The sequence below is a fragment of the Hyla sarda genome, chromosome 8, assembly GCF_029499605.1.
Source record: "Hyla sarda isolate aHylSar1 chromosome 8, aHylSar1.hap1, whole genome shotgun sequence".
Classification (NCBI taxonomy): Eukaryota; Metazoa; Chordata; class Amphibia; order Anura; family Hylidae; genus Hyla; species Hyla sarda.
In genome coordinates, this window is record NC_079196.1 from 107,232,427 (window position 1) to 107,249,461 (window position 17,035).

The 17,035-nt window shown below is 46.8% G+C and overlaps 1 protein-coding gene across 10 annotated transcripts in view; it reads left to right on the top strand.

Annotated features, from left to right (window-relative positions):
• Positions 1-17,035, top strand: part of ADAM23 (ADAM metallopeptidase domain 23) — a 276,719-nt gene that overhangs the window by 26,189 nt on the left and 233,495 nt on the right. The window lies entirely within an intron of this gene.

Genomic DNA, 17,035 nt, shown 5'->3' on the forward strand with positions numbered 1-17,035 from the left:
TCCCTCTGACCTTTTTAGAAGCTAAGATCTCTTTGACAGAGAAGATGTCCGAGGAGCCGGAAACAGGAGTGGGAGGAACAGATTTGGGAGAAAAACGGTTGAGGATGAGTGGTTTAAGAAGAGAAACGTGAAAGGCATTAGGGATACGAAGAGAAGGAGGAAGAAGAAGTTTGTAAGAGACAGGATTAATTTGACACAAAATTTTGAAAGGACCAAGATAGCGTGGTCCCAACTTGTAGCTAGGGACACGGAAGCGGACATATTTAGCGGAGAGCCATACCTTGTCTCCAGGGGAAAAAACGGGAGGAGCTCTTCTTTTCTTATCCGCGAACTTCTTCATGCGTGATGAAGCCTGTAAGAGAGAATTTTGGGTCTCTCTCCATATGATGGAAAGGTCACGAGAAATTTCATCCACAGCGGGCAGACCAGAGGGCAAGGGGGTAGGGAGGGGGGGAAGAGGGTGACGGCCGTACACCACGAAAAATGGGGATTTGGAGGAAGATTCAGAGACTCTGAAGTTATACGAGAATTCGGCCCATGGAAGGAGATCTGCCCAGTCATCCTGGCGGGAGGAAACAAAATGTCGCAAATAATCACCCAAGACCTGGTTAATTCTTTCTACTTGTCCATTGGACTGGGGATGATATGCAGAAGAAAAATTTAATTTAATCTTGAGTTGTTTACAGAGAGCCCTCCAGAATTTAGACACGAATTGGACGCCTCTATCCGAGACGATCTGCGTAGGCAACCCGTGAAGACGAAAAATGTGTACAAAAAATTGTTTAGCCAACTGAGGCGCTGAAGGAAGACCAGGAAGAGGGATGAAATGTGCCATTTTGGAGAATCGATCAACGACCACCCAAATAACAGTGTTGCCACGGGAAGGGGGTAAATCAGTAATAAAATCCATACCAATCAGAGACCAAGGCTGTTCGGGGACAGGCAGGGGATGAAGAAAACCAGCGGGCTTCTGGCGAGGAGTCTTATCCCGGGCACAGATAGTGCAGGCTCGCACAAAGTCCACAACATCCGTCTCCAGAGTCGGCCACCAATAGAAGCGGGAGATGAGTTGCACAGATTTCTTGATGCCCACATGACCTGCGAGATGGGAGGAGTGACCCCATTTGAGGATTCCGAGGCGTTGGCGTGGAGAAACAAAGGTCTTTCCTGGAGGAGTTTGCCTGATGGAGGCTGGAGAAGTGGAGATCAGGCAGTCAGGTGGAATGATGTGTTGCGGAGAGAGTTCAACTTCTGAGGCATCCGAGGAACGAGAGAGAGCATCGGCCCTAATGTTCTTATCGGCAGGACGAAAGTGAATCTCAAAATTAAATCGGGCAAAGAACAGAGACCACCGGGCCTGGCGAGGATTCAGCCGTTGGGCAGACTGGAGGTAGGAGAGGTTCTTGTGGTCGGTGTAAATAATAACTGGAAATCTTGATCCCTCCAGCAGATGCCTCCATTCCTCAAGTGCTAATTTAATGGCTAGAAGCTCTCGATCCCCGATGGAGTAGTTCCTCTCCACCGGAGAGAAGGTCCTAGAAAAAAAACCACAAGTGACAGCATGCCCGGAAGAATTTTTTTGTAGAAGAACAGCTCCAGCTCCCACTGAGGAGGCATCAACCTCCAATAGGAAGGGTTTGGAAGGGTCAGGTCTGGAGAGCACGGGAGCCGAAGAAAAGGCAGACTTGAGTCGTTTAAAGGCGTCTTCCGCTTGAGGAGGCCAAGACTTGGGATCGGCATTTTTTTTGGTTAAAGCCACGATAGGAGCCACAACGGTAGAAAAATGTGGAATAAATTGCCTGTAATAATTGGCGAACCCCAAAAAGCGTTGGATAGCACGGAGTCCGGAGGGGCGTGGCCAATCTAAGACGGCAGAGAGTTTGTCTGGATCCATTTGTAGTCCCTGGCCAGAGACCAAATATCCTAGAAAAGGAAGAGATTGGCATTCAAACAGACATTTCTCAATTTTGGCATAGAGTTGATTGTCACGAAGTCTCTGAAGAACCATACGGACATGCTGGCGGTGTTCTTCTAGATTGGCAGAAAAAATTAGGATATCGTCCAGATATACAACAACACAGGAGTATAACAGATCACGAAAAATTTCATTAACAAAGTCTTGGAAGACAGCAGGGGCGTTGCACAGGCCAAAGGGCATGACCAGATACTCAAAGTGTCCATCTCTGGTGTTAAATGCCGTTTTCCACTCATCCCCCTCTCTGATGCGGATGAGGTTATAGGCACCTCTTAAGTCCAGTTTAGTAAAGATGTGGGCACCTTGGAGGCGATCAAAGAGTTCAGAGATGAGGGGTAGGGGGTAGCGGTTCTTAACCGTGATTTTATTAAGACCGCGGTAGTCAATGCAAGGACGTAGGGAGCCATCTTTTTTGGACACAAAGAAAAATCCGGCTCCGGCAGGAGAGGAGGATTTACGGATAAAGCCCTTTTTTAAATTTTCCTGGACGTATTCAGACATGGCAAGAGTCTCTGGGGCAGAGAGAGGATAAATTCTGCCCCGGGGTGGAGTAGTGCCCGGGAGGAGGTCGATAGGACAATCATAAGGCCTGTGAGGAGGTAGAGTCTCAGCTTGTTTTTTGCAGAAAACATCCGCGAAGTCCATATAGGCCTTAGGGAGACCGGTTACTGGAGGAACCACAGAGTCACGGCAAGGGTTACTGGGAACCGGTTTTAGACAGTCCTTGGAACAAGAGGGCCCCCAACTCTTGATCTCCCCAGTGGACCAATCCAGGGTTGGGGAATGAAGTTGAAGCCAGGGAAGTCCAAGGAGAATTTCCGAGGTGCAATTGGGGAGGACCAAAAGTTCAATCCTCTCGTGATGAGATCCGATGCTCATTAGAAGGGGCTCCGTGCGGAAACGTATGGTACAGTCCAATCTTTCATTGTTTACACAATTGATGTAAAGGGGTCTGGCGAGACTGGTCACTGGGATGTTGAACCTGTTGACGAGAGAGGCCAAAATAAAATTTCCTGCAGATCCAGAGTCCAAGAAGGTCACAGTAGAGAAGGAGAAGGCAGAGGCAGACATCCGCACAGGCACAGTAAGACGTGGAGAAGCAGAGTAGACATCAAGGACTGTCTCACCTTTGTGCGGAGTCAGCGTACGTCTTTCCAGGCGGGGAGGACGGATAGGACAATCCCTCAGGAAGTGTTCGGTACTAGCACAGTACAGGCAGAGGTTCTCCATGCGGCGTCGTGTCCTCTCTTGAGGTGTCAGGCGAGACCGGTCGACCTGCATAGCCTCCACGGCGGGAGGCACAGGAACGGATTGCAGGGGACCAGAGGAGAGAGGAGCCGAGGAGAAGAAACGCCTCGTGCGAACAGAGTCCATATCTTGGCGGAGCTCCTGACGCCTTTCGGAAAAACGCATGTCAATGCGAGTGGCTAGGTGAATGAGTTCATGTAGATTAGCAGGAATTTCTCGTGCGGCCAGAACATCTTTAATGTTGCTGGATAGGCCTTTTTTAAAGGTCGCGCAGAGGGCCTCATTATTCCAGGATAATTCTGAAGCAAGAGTACGGAATTGTACGGCATACTCGCCAACGGAAGAATTACCCTGGACCAGGTTCAACAGGGCAGTCTCAGCAGAAGAGGCTCGGGCAGGTTCCTCAAAGACACTTCGGATTTCCGAGAAGAAGGAGTGTACAGAGGCAGTGACGGGGTCATTGCGATCCCAGAGCGGTGTGGCCCAAGACAGGGCTTTTCCAGACAGAAGGCTGACTACGAAAGCCACCTTAGACCTTTCAGTGGGAAACAGGTCCGACATCATCTCCAGATGCAGGGAACATTGGGAAAGAAAGCCACGGCAAAACTTAGAGTCCCCATCAAATTTATCCGGCAAGGATAGGCGTAGACCAGGAGCGGCCACTCGCTGCGGAGGAGGTGCAGGAGCTGGCGGAGGAGATGACTGCTGAAGCTGTGGTAGTAACTGCTGTAGCATAACGGTCAGTTGAGACAGCTGTTGGCCTTGTTGCGCTATCTGTTGTGACTGCTGGGCGACCACCGTGGTAAGGTCAGCGACAACTGGCAGAGGAACTTCAGCGGGATCCATGGCCGGATCTACTGTCACGATGCCGGCTGGCAGGTAGTGGATCCTCTGTGCCAGAGAGGGATTGGCGTGGACCGTGCTAGTGGATCGGTTCTAAGTCACTACTGGTTTTCACCAGAGCCCGCCGCAAAGCGGAATGGTCTTGCTGCGGCGGTAGTGACCAGGTCGTATCCACTAGCAACGGCTCACCTCTCTGGCTGCTGAAGATAGGCGCGGTACAAGGGAGTAGACAGAAGCAAGGTCGGACGTAGCAGAAGGTCGGGGCAGGCAGCAAGGATCGTAGTCAGGGGCAACGGCAGGAGGTCTGGAACACAGGCTAGGAACACACAAGGAAACGCTTTCACTGGCACGATGGCAACAAGATCCGGCAAGGAAGTGCAGGGGAAGTGAGGTGATATAGGGAAGTGCACAGGTGAAGACACTAATTGAAATCACTGCGCCAATCAGCGGCGCAGTGGCCCTTTAAATCGCAAAGACCCGGCGCGCGCGCGCCCTAGGGAGCGGGGCCGCGCGCGCCGGGACAGGACCGAGGGAGAGCGAGTCAGGTACGGGAGCCGGGGTGCGCATCGCGAGCGGGCGCTACCCGCATCGCGAATCGCATCCCGGCTGGAAGCGGAATCGCAGCGCCCCGGGTCAGTGGATCTGACCGGAGCGCTGCAGCGGGGAGAGTGTAGCGAGCGCTCCGGGGAGGAGCGGGGACCCGGAGCGCTCGGCGTAACACGTACTAATTTGGTTAAAAAGTTTGTGATTTTTTTTAAGCGCAACAATAATATAAAAGTATATAATAATGGGTATCATTTTAATCGTATTGACCCTCAGAATAAAGAACACATGTCATTTTTACCATAAATTGTACGGCGTGAAAACGAAACCTTCCAAAATTAGCAAAATTGCGTTTTTCTTTTTAATTTCCCCACAAAAATAGTGTTTTTTGGTTGCGCCATACATTTTATGATATAATGAGTGATGTCATTACAAAGGACAACTGGTCGCGCAAAAAACAAGCCCTCATACTAGTCTGTGGATGAAAATATAAAAGAGTTATGATTTTTAGAAGGTGAGGAGGAAAAAATTAAAACGTAAAAATTAAATTGTCTGAGTCCTTAAGGCCAAAATGGGCTGAGTCCTTAAGGGGTTAAAGAATGTTTCCTGGGTTATTATTATGCAATATTGTGTTTTCTGTGATATATTCAGTTTACATTTTGTTTTACTGCATAGTAACCATTCTTTTCTACATAAAAAAGTATTATGGTATTATGTATTAGGCTAAGTTTCCTCTTGTTATTTTTTTCTGGCCCAGAAAAGCGCCAGAAAAAACACCAGAAAAAATGCTATGACATTTTCCTGCATTTGGCATTTTTTCTTGCGTTTTTTTCTGTTGTTTTTGCCTTTGAGTGGAAATTTATGGCCCCTTTGACGTTTTTTTTTTTTAAATTTGGTCGACTCGGTACCAAAAAAAAAAAGCACGGACTATAGGGGCGTGGCTTCAGAAAGGGAGCGTGGCTTGTGATGAGCGCGTCGGCAGTCATCTGCATCGCGTCACCTTGTTAAGGTTTGTCAAGTTAAAGTTCAACATGCTGGGAGTTGTTGTTTAGGGTTAGCTGCAGAGTCATAGGCTGTATCAGAGCATGCTGGAAGTTGTAGTCCTCCTGCATGTGGCTCCGGCAGTCGGCTGGAAGGGGGCGTGTTGAAGGCAGCACGGAGTGCCGTCTACATGCCCCTCCATGTACCCCATAGAGATATATGGAGGGGGTGTGCCAGCCGCGGCTTCCTGCGGGGGTCAGACTTCAGCTTCTTGCAAACTGCTGGGGCCCCGTGCAGGAGATCGCGGAGATCCCAGCGTTCGGTCCCCCCTGCGATCTATAAATTTTCCCCTATCCTTTGGATAGGGGATGAGTTATTTTTCACTACTACTACTCTTTTTAGTGCTTACCTTCTAAGCTGTGCTGGCAGGCGTATTGCAATAAGTGTTTAGTGCTGGTTAGGCATATATGTGGAAGCAGCTGGATGTCGGACGCGGTACCATATAGGAGCCTTAAGCAGAAGAGAAGAGGAAATCAGGATATCCTGGCAAGAAGGAGAAAATCCAACTTGAAGTGCTTTTCCAATGATCAATGTCCAGTAGGGATGTATGGTGCAAGTAAAAGTTGCTTTATTTCAGGTAAAGCATACTGTATACTGTACCTGAAATACTTTTACTTGCACCATACATCCCTACTGGACATTGATTATTGCAAAAGCACTTCAAGTCGGATTTTCTCCTCAGGACTTTTTGCCAGGATATCCTAATGTCCTCTTCTCATAGACTATATCAGGGCATGCTGGAAATCGATTCAAAGTGATTTATTTTCCCATGTTAAAGATACAACGTTTCACCGGCCTCATGCCAGCTTTTTCAAGCATGCATGCGTGAGGCCGGTGAAACATATCTTTTACATGGGAAATCACTTTGAATTGATTCTGGAGTGCTGCGGAACCTCTTTTTTGCATATGACTAAATAGCAGACCATGACCTGGACTGCATTCTCTGCTGGCACCCACTTCACTTGTACCTTGACTGGGTTGTGCTGCTTTTCCTGCTTGGATAACTTACTACCTAGCTATTTACCTACCTGTCTCCCTACCTAGCTAAGAAACTACCTAACTAGCTACCTACCTACCTGGCTAACAACCTACCTACCATCACATTTACCGACTTGGGAGGGAAAGATCAATCTACCTAATACTACCTGTAGGGTACGTTCACATGTGCGTATTTTTGCTGCAGATTGCTGCCTGTTGATTTTAATGGTTGGCAAAATCTGCTACAACAAGTCTGCATTACAGGGTAAGGGTACGTTCACATGTACAGGATCTTCCGCATATTTTATGCTGATTTTGCTACTCATTCAAGTTAATGGGTAGCAAAATCAGCTGTACATAATATGCTGTGAAAATATTAAGCAGATCATGTATGTGTGAACGTTCCCTTAGGGTAGGGTCACACGTAATGGATCCGTAGTGTATTTTACGCACCAGATATGTGGATGACTCAACCCTATAGTGTGCCTCCTCCAGCTGTTTTCCCCCTTTGTCCTGCTTCAGTACGGTGCATTAGTCAGTCACTGTGTGATTTATACTGTGTTCCTGTTGCATCAGTATTATTTGGCCCTTGTTTTATTTGTATACTGTTTATTATTAGTAATGTGTGTCTGTTTACAATGGTTTTTACCTAGTAGGGTGCTATTATCCAGGCTTTGTGTGACAGTATAATTTGTACCATGTATACTGGTCGGGATAGGAGGTCGGAATAGGAGGTCGAGATAGAAGGTTGAGATAGGAGGTCGGGATAGGAGGACAGGATATGAGAACAAGATAGGAGGTCGGGATAGGAGGTCGAGATATGAGGACGGGATAGGAGGACAGGATAGGAGGTCGGGATAGGAGTTCGAGAGAGGAGGTCGAGATATGAGGACATGAAAGGAGAATGGGATAGGACGGGATAGGAGGTCGAGATAGGAGGACGGGATGGGAGGACAGGATAGGAGGTCGAGATAGGAGGACAAAATAGGAGGTCGAGATAGGAGGACGGGATAGGAGGTCGAGATAGGAGGATGGGATAGGAGGTCGAGATAGGAGGTCTAGATAGAAGGACGGGATAGGAGGACGGGATAGGAGGACGGGATAGGAGGTCGAGATAGGAGGACGGAATAGGAGGACGCGATAGGAGGTCGAGATAGGAGGACAAAATAGGAGGTCGAGATAGGAGGACGGGATAGGAGGTCAAGATAGGAGGACGGGATAGGAGGACGGGATAGGAGGACAGGATAGGAGGTCAAGATAGTAGGACAGGATAGGAGGTCAAGATAGGAGATTGAGATAGGAGGACGGGATAGGAGGACGGGATAGGAGGTTGAGATAGGAGGACGGGATAGGAGGTCGAGATGGGAGGTCGAGATAGGAGGACGGGATAGGAGGACAGGATAGGAGGTCGGGATAGGAGGTCAACAACAAACATAGGATAGGTAATTTAACCCTTACTCACCCCCATTTGCGTAAGGGTTAAAGGGTTTTTGTTTAAAGTCCCATACAAGTCTAAGGGAAATATATGATACTGCATAATTTCCAAACGGCTGGAGATATTTTGATAATACTTGGTCACATGTTACTTATATGTCCACTTAAAATACAGAATAGTTAATTTAACCCTTAACTACCCCATTTGTGAGGGTCAGGGTTTTTGTTTAAAGTCCCATGCAAATCAATGGGAAATGTATGTTCCCACATAACTGTTACGCCGAGCGCTCCGGGTCCCCGCTCCTCCCCGGAGCGCTCGCTACACTCTCGCTATTGCAGCGCTCCGGTCAGATCCACTGACCCGGTGCGCTGCGATACCGCCTCCAGCCGGGATGCGATTCGCGATGCGGGTGGCGCCCGCTCGCGATGCGCACCCCGGCTCCCGTACCTGACTCGCTCTCCGTCGGTCCTGTCCCGGCGCGCGCGGCCCCGCTCCCTAGGGCGTGCGCGCGCCGGGTCTCTGCGATTTAAAGGGCCACTGCGCCGCTGATTGGCGCAAGTGGTTCTAATCAGTGTGTTCACCTGTGCACTCCCTATGTATACCTCACTTCCCCTGCACTCCCTCGCCGGATCTTGTTGCCATTGTGCCAGTGAAAGCGTTTCCTTGTGTGTTCCTAGCCTGTGTTCCAGACCTCCTGCCGTTGCCCCTGACTACGATCCTTGCTGCCTGCCCCGACCTTCTGCTATGTCCGACCTTGCTTCTGCCTACTCCCTTGTACCGCGCCTATCTTCAGCAGTCAGAGAGGTTGAGCCGTTGCTAGTGGATACGACCTGGTCACTACCGCCGCAGCAAGACCATCCCGCTTTGCGGCGGGCTCTGGTGAAAACCAGTAGTGACTTAGAACCGGTCCACTAGCACGGTCCACGCCAATCCCTCTCTGGCACAGAGGATCCACCTCCTGCCAGCCGGCATCGTGACAATAACTTCAGTACGGCTGGAGATATTTCAATACCTGGTACACATTATTCCCGGTCGAGATAGGAGGTCGAGATAGGAGGTTGAGATAGGTGGACGGGATATGAGGACAGGATAGGAGGTCTGGATAGGAGGTCGAGATGTGATGATGGGAAAGGAGGACGGGATAGGAGGACGGGATAGGAGTTCAAGATAGGAGGTCGAGATATGAGGATGGGAAAGGAGGACAGGATAAGAGGTCAGGATAGGAGGTCGGGATAGGAGGTTGGGATATGAGAACGGGATAGGAGGTCGAGATAGGAGGACGGGATAGGAGGTCGGGATAGGAGGATGGGATAGGAGGTCGAGATAGGATGTCGAGATAGGAGGACGGGATAGGAGGACAGGATAGGAGGTTGGGATAGGAGGTCAACAAGAAACATAGGATAGATAATTTAACCCTTACTCACCCCCATTTGCCAGGGGCGGGGTTTTTGTCGGGATAGGAGGTCAGGATAGGAGCTCAAGATAGGAGGACGGGATAGGAGGTCGAGATAGGAGGTCGAGATCGGAGGATGGGATAGGAGGACGGGATAGGAAGTCAGGCTAGGAGGTCAACAACAAACATAGGATAGGTAATTTAACCCTTACTCACCCCCATTTGCCAGGGGCGGGGTTTTTGTTTAAAGTCCCATACAAGTCTATGGGAAATACGGGAAAGGAGGACGGGATAGGAAGTCGGGATAGGAGTTTGAGATAGGAGGTCGAGATATGAGGACGGGAAATGAGGACGGGAAAAGAGGTCAGGATAGGAGGTTGGGATAGGAGGTCGGGATATGAGTACGGCATAGGAGGATGGCATAGGAGGACAGGATAGGAGGTCGAGATAGGAGGTTGGGATAGGAGGTCGAGATAGGAGGTCGAAATTGGAGGACGGGATATGAGGTCGGGATAGGAGGTCGAGATATGAGGTCGAGATAGAAAGGAAAAACCGGGCAATGCCGGGTACTCAGCTAGTATATATATAAAACTTAACCCGCTCTGATATATAATGTATAGAGGCGGGTGGCACGGCCGCACTTCTTCGGTCCCCTGCATTGTAGTATATGCCATATATATATATATATACCTATTCATATATGCCGCTGAGAGTTGTGATTGGCTGAAACCATCCGGCCAATCACAGCTCTCTGCGGGAAATATGAATCTGTGATGTGAAGATAACTTCACATCACAGAATAAAGTGCAGGGGAGCGGAGAAGCGGCCGTGCCACCCGCTTCTATAGATTATATAGGAGGATCGCAACGGGTGTCAGAAGGGACATCCGGGGCAATCTGTCTATTGGTATAGATACTACTACTCCCATCATGGAACAGTCTGTACTTCCATCATGGAACAGTCTTTCGTAGTACTACCTAAAAAATTTGAATAAAAAAGTGAAAAAAGATAAAAACGAACACACTTTATTAAACACATTATTAGAATGCATTACTAATAAAAAGTTTAATAACATTAATTATAAAAACAATATATTATTTTTACATTTAAATGGCCCCTTTCTACTTTTTTAATATTGCAGGCTACATTTTTAGTTCTCTGCCCGCCCACATAAATTCATCCCTGTTTAAAACTGTATAAAAATTTTGTTATAAAAAATATAAATTTCGTTAAATACAATTTTTTCCATCCCTACTGTATCTTTTTTTTTTTTTTTTTTTATGGTGCCCCACGAAATTGTATTAGAAAAGGTATCTCCATCCTCTTTTTGGATCGCTAGAGTCCAAAAAAGAATAAAAACCGCCTGCAAAAATTAAAACCCACATGGCGTTTTTCTCACCCCAATGTACGTTTTGCCCCCGCCCCTGACGAAGCGCATTGCCGCGAAACGTACGTTTGAACGTTTTGTAAATGACTTCTATAAAAAAAACTTAATCCTTTTAGTACTTATGAGCTGCTGAAGTTTAGTTGCTCTTTTCTGACTAAGTGCTCTCTGATGACATGTGTCTCGGGAACCGCCCAGTTTAGAAGCAAATCCCCATAGCAAACCTCTTCTACTCTGTGCAGTTCCTGAGACAAACAGAGCTGTCAGCAGAGAGCACGGTTGCCAGACAGAAAACAACAACTCAACTTCAGCAGCTGATAATTATTGAAAGGATTAAGATTTTTTAATAGAAGTAATTTAAAAATCTGTTAAACTTTCTGGAGCCAGTTGATATATAAAAAAAATTTTTTTTCCTGGAATACCCCTTTAAGTGTACATTTCCCTGCTATTTATCCAGCTATATGCACTGTGCTACTTTCAATTTGTCTTAACATTTGTTTTCAAATGGATTATCAATAAAAAGAAGCAATCTGATTGGTTGCTATGGGCAATTGCTCCACTTTTCCTCTGTACAGGTATTGATAAATCTCCCCCCAACTTCTCTCTCTTGGTCACAAGAACTGCTCCACCTCCTAGTGAACCATGAACAACACCCTCTCTCTTTGCAGTCTGACTCCACAGAACTACAAAAAGGGTAAGCTGATTGGTCAAAGAAGATACACATGACAATAACGCCGCCTATCCAAAAATAAATAGATAAAATCTGAATGCAATTTCATTATGTAACGAAAATCTTTGAATATTTTCTTTATTACACAGTTTTCATTTTTGTCTTCTGTATTATTCAGATTTTCGTCATATTCATATTATTTGTTCAGGTTATTGAATTTGTACAAATGTATGAATTTTTGTTTGTAGCTTAGAATGGATCCAAATATCCGAGTAAATTTTCATACAAAAATTGATTTGTTACTAAACCAATTGCATTTGTCTATTATGTATTAGTACAATTACACTAAATAAGCGATACTAGGCTGGTGCATAATTCGGGGCTCACTGCAGTGGGTGGTGCTGTTATAGATGGTTCTAACTCCACGATCTACGCCCCAGTGAAAAATCATTCACTCTGGTACCAGCTGTTGGTGAGTTAGTAATGGTCAATAGTATTTGGAAACATTAACCCCTTAACCCCACCAGGACCACATCCTGGGTCCTAAAGGAGAACTGTCACATGTTCACTCCCGCACTAACCACAGGTACTGACAGATAGTGCGGGGGACACTGATTCATTTGATCCCTACCTTGCTCGGATCCATCCAGCCTTTCGCCCACAATCTTAGTTTTTTTATGTATGCAAATGTGGCTGTAATTGGCACTGGCAGGGTTTTCAGGAACCTAGTGACACTGTGACGTCAGCGCCGCCTGTCCGCAGCACCACCCGCTTTTGAATATTCATCCCCCCTCCCTCTAGCTCTAGCTCTCCCCGCCGCTCCTAACTGGTCGAACGGCTGGATGGATCCGGGCAAGTTAGAGATCATATGAATCAGTGTCCCCTGCACTATTCAGTCAGTACCTGTGGTTAGTGAGGGAGTGAAAATGTGACAGTTTTCCGTTAAGGACCAAGGGCGAACCTGTTAACAGGGTTTAAACCCTTCTCACGAGGGGAGAATGGGTTAAACCCGGTGGGTTTGCTACAGGTAGCCAGGACCCACGGCTAATGCCGGACACCGCCGATCGGGCCGATGCCCGGCATTAACCCTTTAGTTGATCGCGGCATCTAACATGTGGGGCTAACGGTGCCGGTAGCTCAGTGGAGGTAATCGGTACATCCGCAGCGACATCCTGGGTCCTGATCAGCTGAGTGGACGACGGGAGGTCCTCACCTGCCTCCTCATTGTCCATTTGGCGATCAGCTGCTCCTATCTGCTCCGATTACACTGATCAATGCTATGCTATGGCAAAGCATTGATCGGTGTATGCAATCAGAAGATTGCATGTTATAGCCTCCTATGGGGTTTAAAAAAAAAAACTATAAAGTGTAAAAATAAAAAAATTTTATTAAAGGGAATTAACCATTTAAATTACCCCCATTTTCTAAACAAAATCATTTAATAAAAAATTATCGTATGTGGTGCCGCTACGTAAATGTCTGAACTATTAAAATATGAGGTCAGCTAAACCGCACGGTCGATGGCGTACACGTCCAAAATTGTGCATTTTTGGTCACTTCATATACCATAAAAAACTACTAAAAAGTGATCTACAAATTTCCATCAAAACAAAAATGGTACCGATAAAAACGACAGACCACAGCGCAAAAAATGAGCCTTGATTTAGCCCCCTTTGCGGAAAAATAAAAAAGTTACGGGGGTCAGAAAATGCTATTTTAAAGGGTAGCTCCCACCATCCTATTTTTTTTTTTCTGTCCCTGCCTATTGCCAATCTATCCCTAACCCCCTCCCTGCTTTTAATTTTTATTTTTAATATATTAAAAATGCCTTTTGTCTGCCTGGCAGTGTGCTCACTACCAGGCAGACTTCCCCAGCAGGCACCATGTCACTGATGCCTGCTGGGGGGGACTTCCGCTCTTAGTTCATCTACACAGGGTGCCTCCAGCTGTTTCATCACTACAACTCCCAGCTTGCCCTGACATCTATTGGCTGTCAGGGCATGCTGGGAGTTGTAGTATTGAAACAGCTGGAGGCACCCTGTGTAGATAAACTTAGTTACATGTGGCGCTAGCCCATCCCCTCCGTCTCCCCCCCCCCCGCCATACCCCATACCATCCATCACAACAACCAACCCCCCCCCCCAATTACACTTACTGCAGAGTCCGGCAGCGGGTGTGCAGGGACATCGGCGGCGGCGACAGCGATGTGCGGAAAGAGTGGCCTCCCAGCCAGTGGCCTGGGAGCCCATTCGCTCGCTCCCTGCCTGTCTGATTGACAGGCAGGGAGCGAGCACAGGCTGAATGAAAAAGGACCGATGCCCGGTCGCATCGGTCCTTTTTCAGGCGTGACGTCACGCCAGGCTGCAGCCGGCCACTAGGAGGGAGACCCCTAATGGCCGGTTTTCAAATGAAAATTAAACAATTTTAATAAATAAAAAATATATAAAAGTATATTAGAGATATGTTGTACTACAACATATCAAAAAATTAAGTTGGTGACAGTGCCCATTTAAACATACAAATTTTGGTGCATGTAGTTAGGATTTTTTTTAAAGTAGTAAAATAAAATAAAACCTATATAAATTAGGTATCCTTGTAACTGTATGGACCTACAGAATAAATATAACGTGTCATTTTTACCGAAAAGTCCACTGCATAGAATTGGAAGCCCCCAAAAATGACAAAATGGCATTTTTTTCCCAATTTTGCCCACAAATATTTTTTTCTAGATTACAATGCACCCTCACCACCACTATTCCTACTGTGGCATCTCTTATATGTCAGCTCTGCTGCATCCAGAAATTTCAATACTGTAGCTGGGTCATGTAACCAGCACTCCAGAAAATGATATGGATTTATGTGTCATAGGAAGTGGTCTGTATTGGATCAGCTAACTACAGCATGACATAATCACCTATTATGTCACAGCTCGCATTGATGTACCATCCTGGATCGTGTCAGCTTTCAGACCCCTCCCATCTGTTGGCTGCTGTTGCTGCTATCCCTGGGATCAGGATATATACTAACTTCAGATCTTCATAAAACAGTTATGCTTTCATCTGCTTTCATCTGTGAAGAGCACAGAGCACCAGTGGTGAATTTGCCAATCTTGGTGTTCTCTGGCAAATGCTAAACGTCCTGCACGGTGTTGGGCTGTAAGCACAACCCCCACCTGTGGACGTTGGGCCGTCATACCACCCTTATGGGGTCTGTTTCTGACCATTTGAGTGGACACATGCACATTTGTGGCCTGCTGGAGGTAATTTTGCAGGGCTCTGGCAGTGCTCCTCCTGCTCCTCATTGCACAAAGGCGGAGATAGCAGTCCTGCTGCTGGATTGTTGCCCTCCTACAGCCTCCTCCATGTCTCCTGATGTACTGACCTGTCTCCTGGTAGCGCCTCCTTGCTCTGGACACTACGCTGACAGACACAGCAAACCTTCTTGCCACAGCTCGCATTGATGTGCCATCCTGGATGAGCTGCACTACCTGAGCCACTTGTATGGGTTGTAGACTCTGTCTCATGCTACCACTAGAGTGAAAGCACCACCAGCATTCAAAAGTGACCAACACATCAGCCAGGAAGCATAGGAACTGAGAAGTGGTCTGTGGTCACCACCTGCAGAACCACTCCTTTATTGGGGGGTGTCTTGCTAATTGCCTATAATTTCCACCTGTTGTCTGTTCCATTTGCACAACAGCATGTGAAATTGATTGTTAATCAGTGTTGCTTCCTGAATGGACAGTGTGATTTCACAGAAGTGTGATTGACTTGGAGTTACATTGTGTTGTTTAAGTGTCCCCTTTATTTTTTTGAGCAGTGTATAGTTGTGACACTTGCAGTGTTCATAAGACAAAGTAAGGGCACATGTTTGTGATATATAATATCAGCCGTGTGTATATTTTATTGCCACTGGACCAGGCTTGTGGTCTAATGAGGGTCCCAGAAAAAACAAAAGCCAAAAAATCACTGGTGTAGGATGGAGAATGGTATCCTGAAAGAAGTAGTTTTCCTCCTGTTCATGATGTGAACAAGTCACCTGACATGAAATGTTCTGACCCCCCCGAATCTCTAAGATGTAGGGTTGAGCAGTAATGTTGGGAATTATGTAGGATTTACTGTTTCACAAAGGCATGTCCACCCACACAGGGAAACTGCAGAGAAGTACATGGTGAATTCAAATACATAGTCGCCCTAAATATATCCGGCTGCCCCTGCTGCTTTTGTGATTGCTCTATGGTGACTTTTCTGAGTTGTAGGGAATTACAGTGTTCCAACCTTCATGCATTCTCTATCTGTGAGTGCAAAGCTTGCCAGGCGCCTTATAGCGCCATTCCTTTTGGAACTAGATTGAATGTCAGAATTTTCCTGGTTCTTTGGATTGCATTACAAGCATAATTAGCGATTCTAGCATGTTTACATGGCTTATATGTCACAGACTCATGTTACTTGAATATTCCTTAATGTAACAGGTGTCAAGGCTGGGCACTGGCGTTACGTCTCATATGGCAGTTACTATGTGTTTATTGCCTATTGCAGTTTGAAGTACATTCTCTCATCTGTAAATGGAAGTTATCCTCTATTTATAACTACTCTGCCTTCTTATATGTATATATTTAATTTAAAATTTGGCCAGGATTTATCTGGGGCTGCGTTATTGTAAAATCAGCATGTTCCTATTTAATAACAGTCAGGGATTGAAATCTGTAGCTTTTTGTGAGACCTAAGGTACTATTACACATGCGACAGCGTCAGCCAGTGGCTATCCCTGCTGATCCCATCAAATACATGGACATTTGGCTCGACCAAGGGCGTTTATATGTTCTGAATGGAGGGAGGAATTGTGCAGTTAATATGTAAAATACATGATCCATTATTTTTATTTACACAGTTTTTTTTTATTATGGGAAAAGGGGGGTGATTCAAACTTTTATTAGAGAAGGGGTTAAATGACCTTTGTTCACTTTTTTTTTTCACTTTTTTTTTGCAGTGTTATAGCTCCCATAGGGACCTATAGCACTGCACACACTGATCTCCTATGCTGATCCCTGCATAGCCATAGCTTTGCACGGATCAGTGAGATAGGGGCTCGATTGCTCAAGCCTGTAGCTCAGGCTTGGAGCAATCAATCGACGATCCGACGCCGCGGAGACAGGTAAAGAGACCTATGCTTGCATCCTAGCTAATGGGGACATCGCGATAAATTTTATCGCAATGTCCCGATCAGCCCGACTGAGCTGCCGGGAAGCATTTACTTTCGCTTTCAGACGCGGCGGTCAACTTTGATCGCCGCGTCTGAAGGGTTAACAGCGTGCGGCACAACGATCGATGCCGCACGCTGTTAGCCCAGGATCCCGGCTATGATTAGCAGCCGGGACCGACCCGGCGTGATGCGGGGTCACGGCGTGACCCCGTTTTAAACACCGGGACTGGGCGTAGGGCATACAGGTATGCCCTACATCCTTAAGAGGTTAAAGGGGTACTCCCGTGGAAAACTTTTTTTTTTTAAAGGGGTAGTCCAGTGGT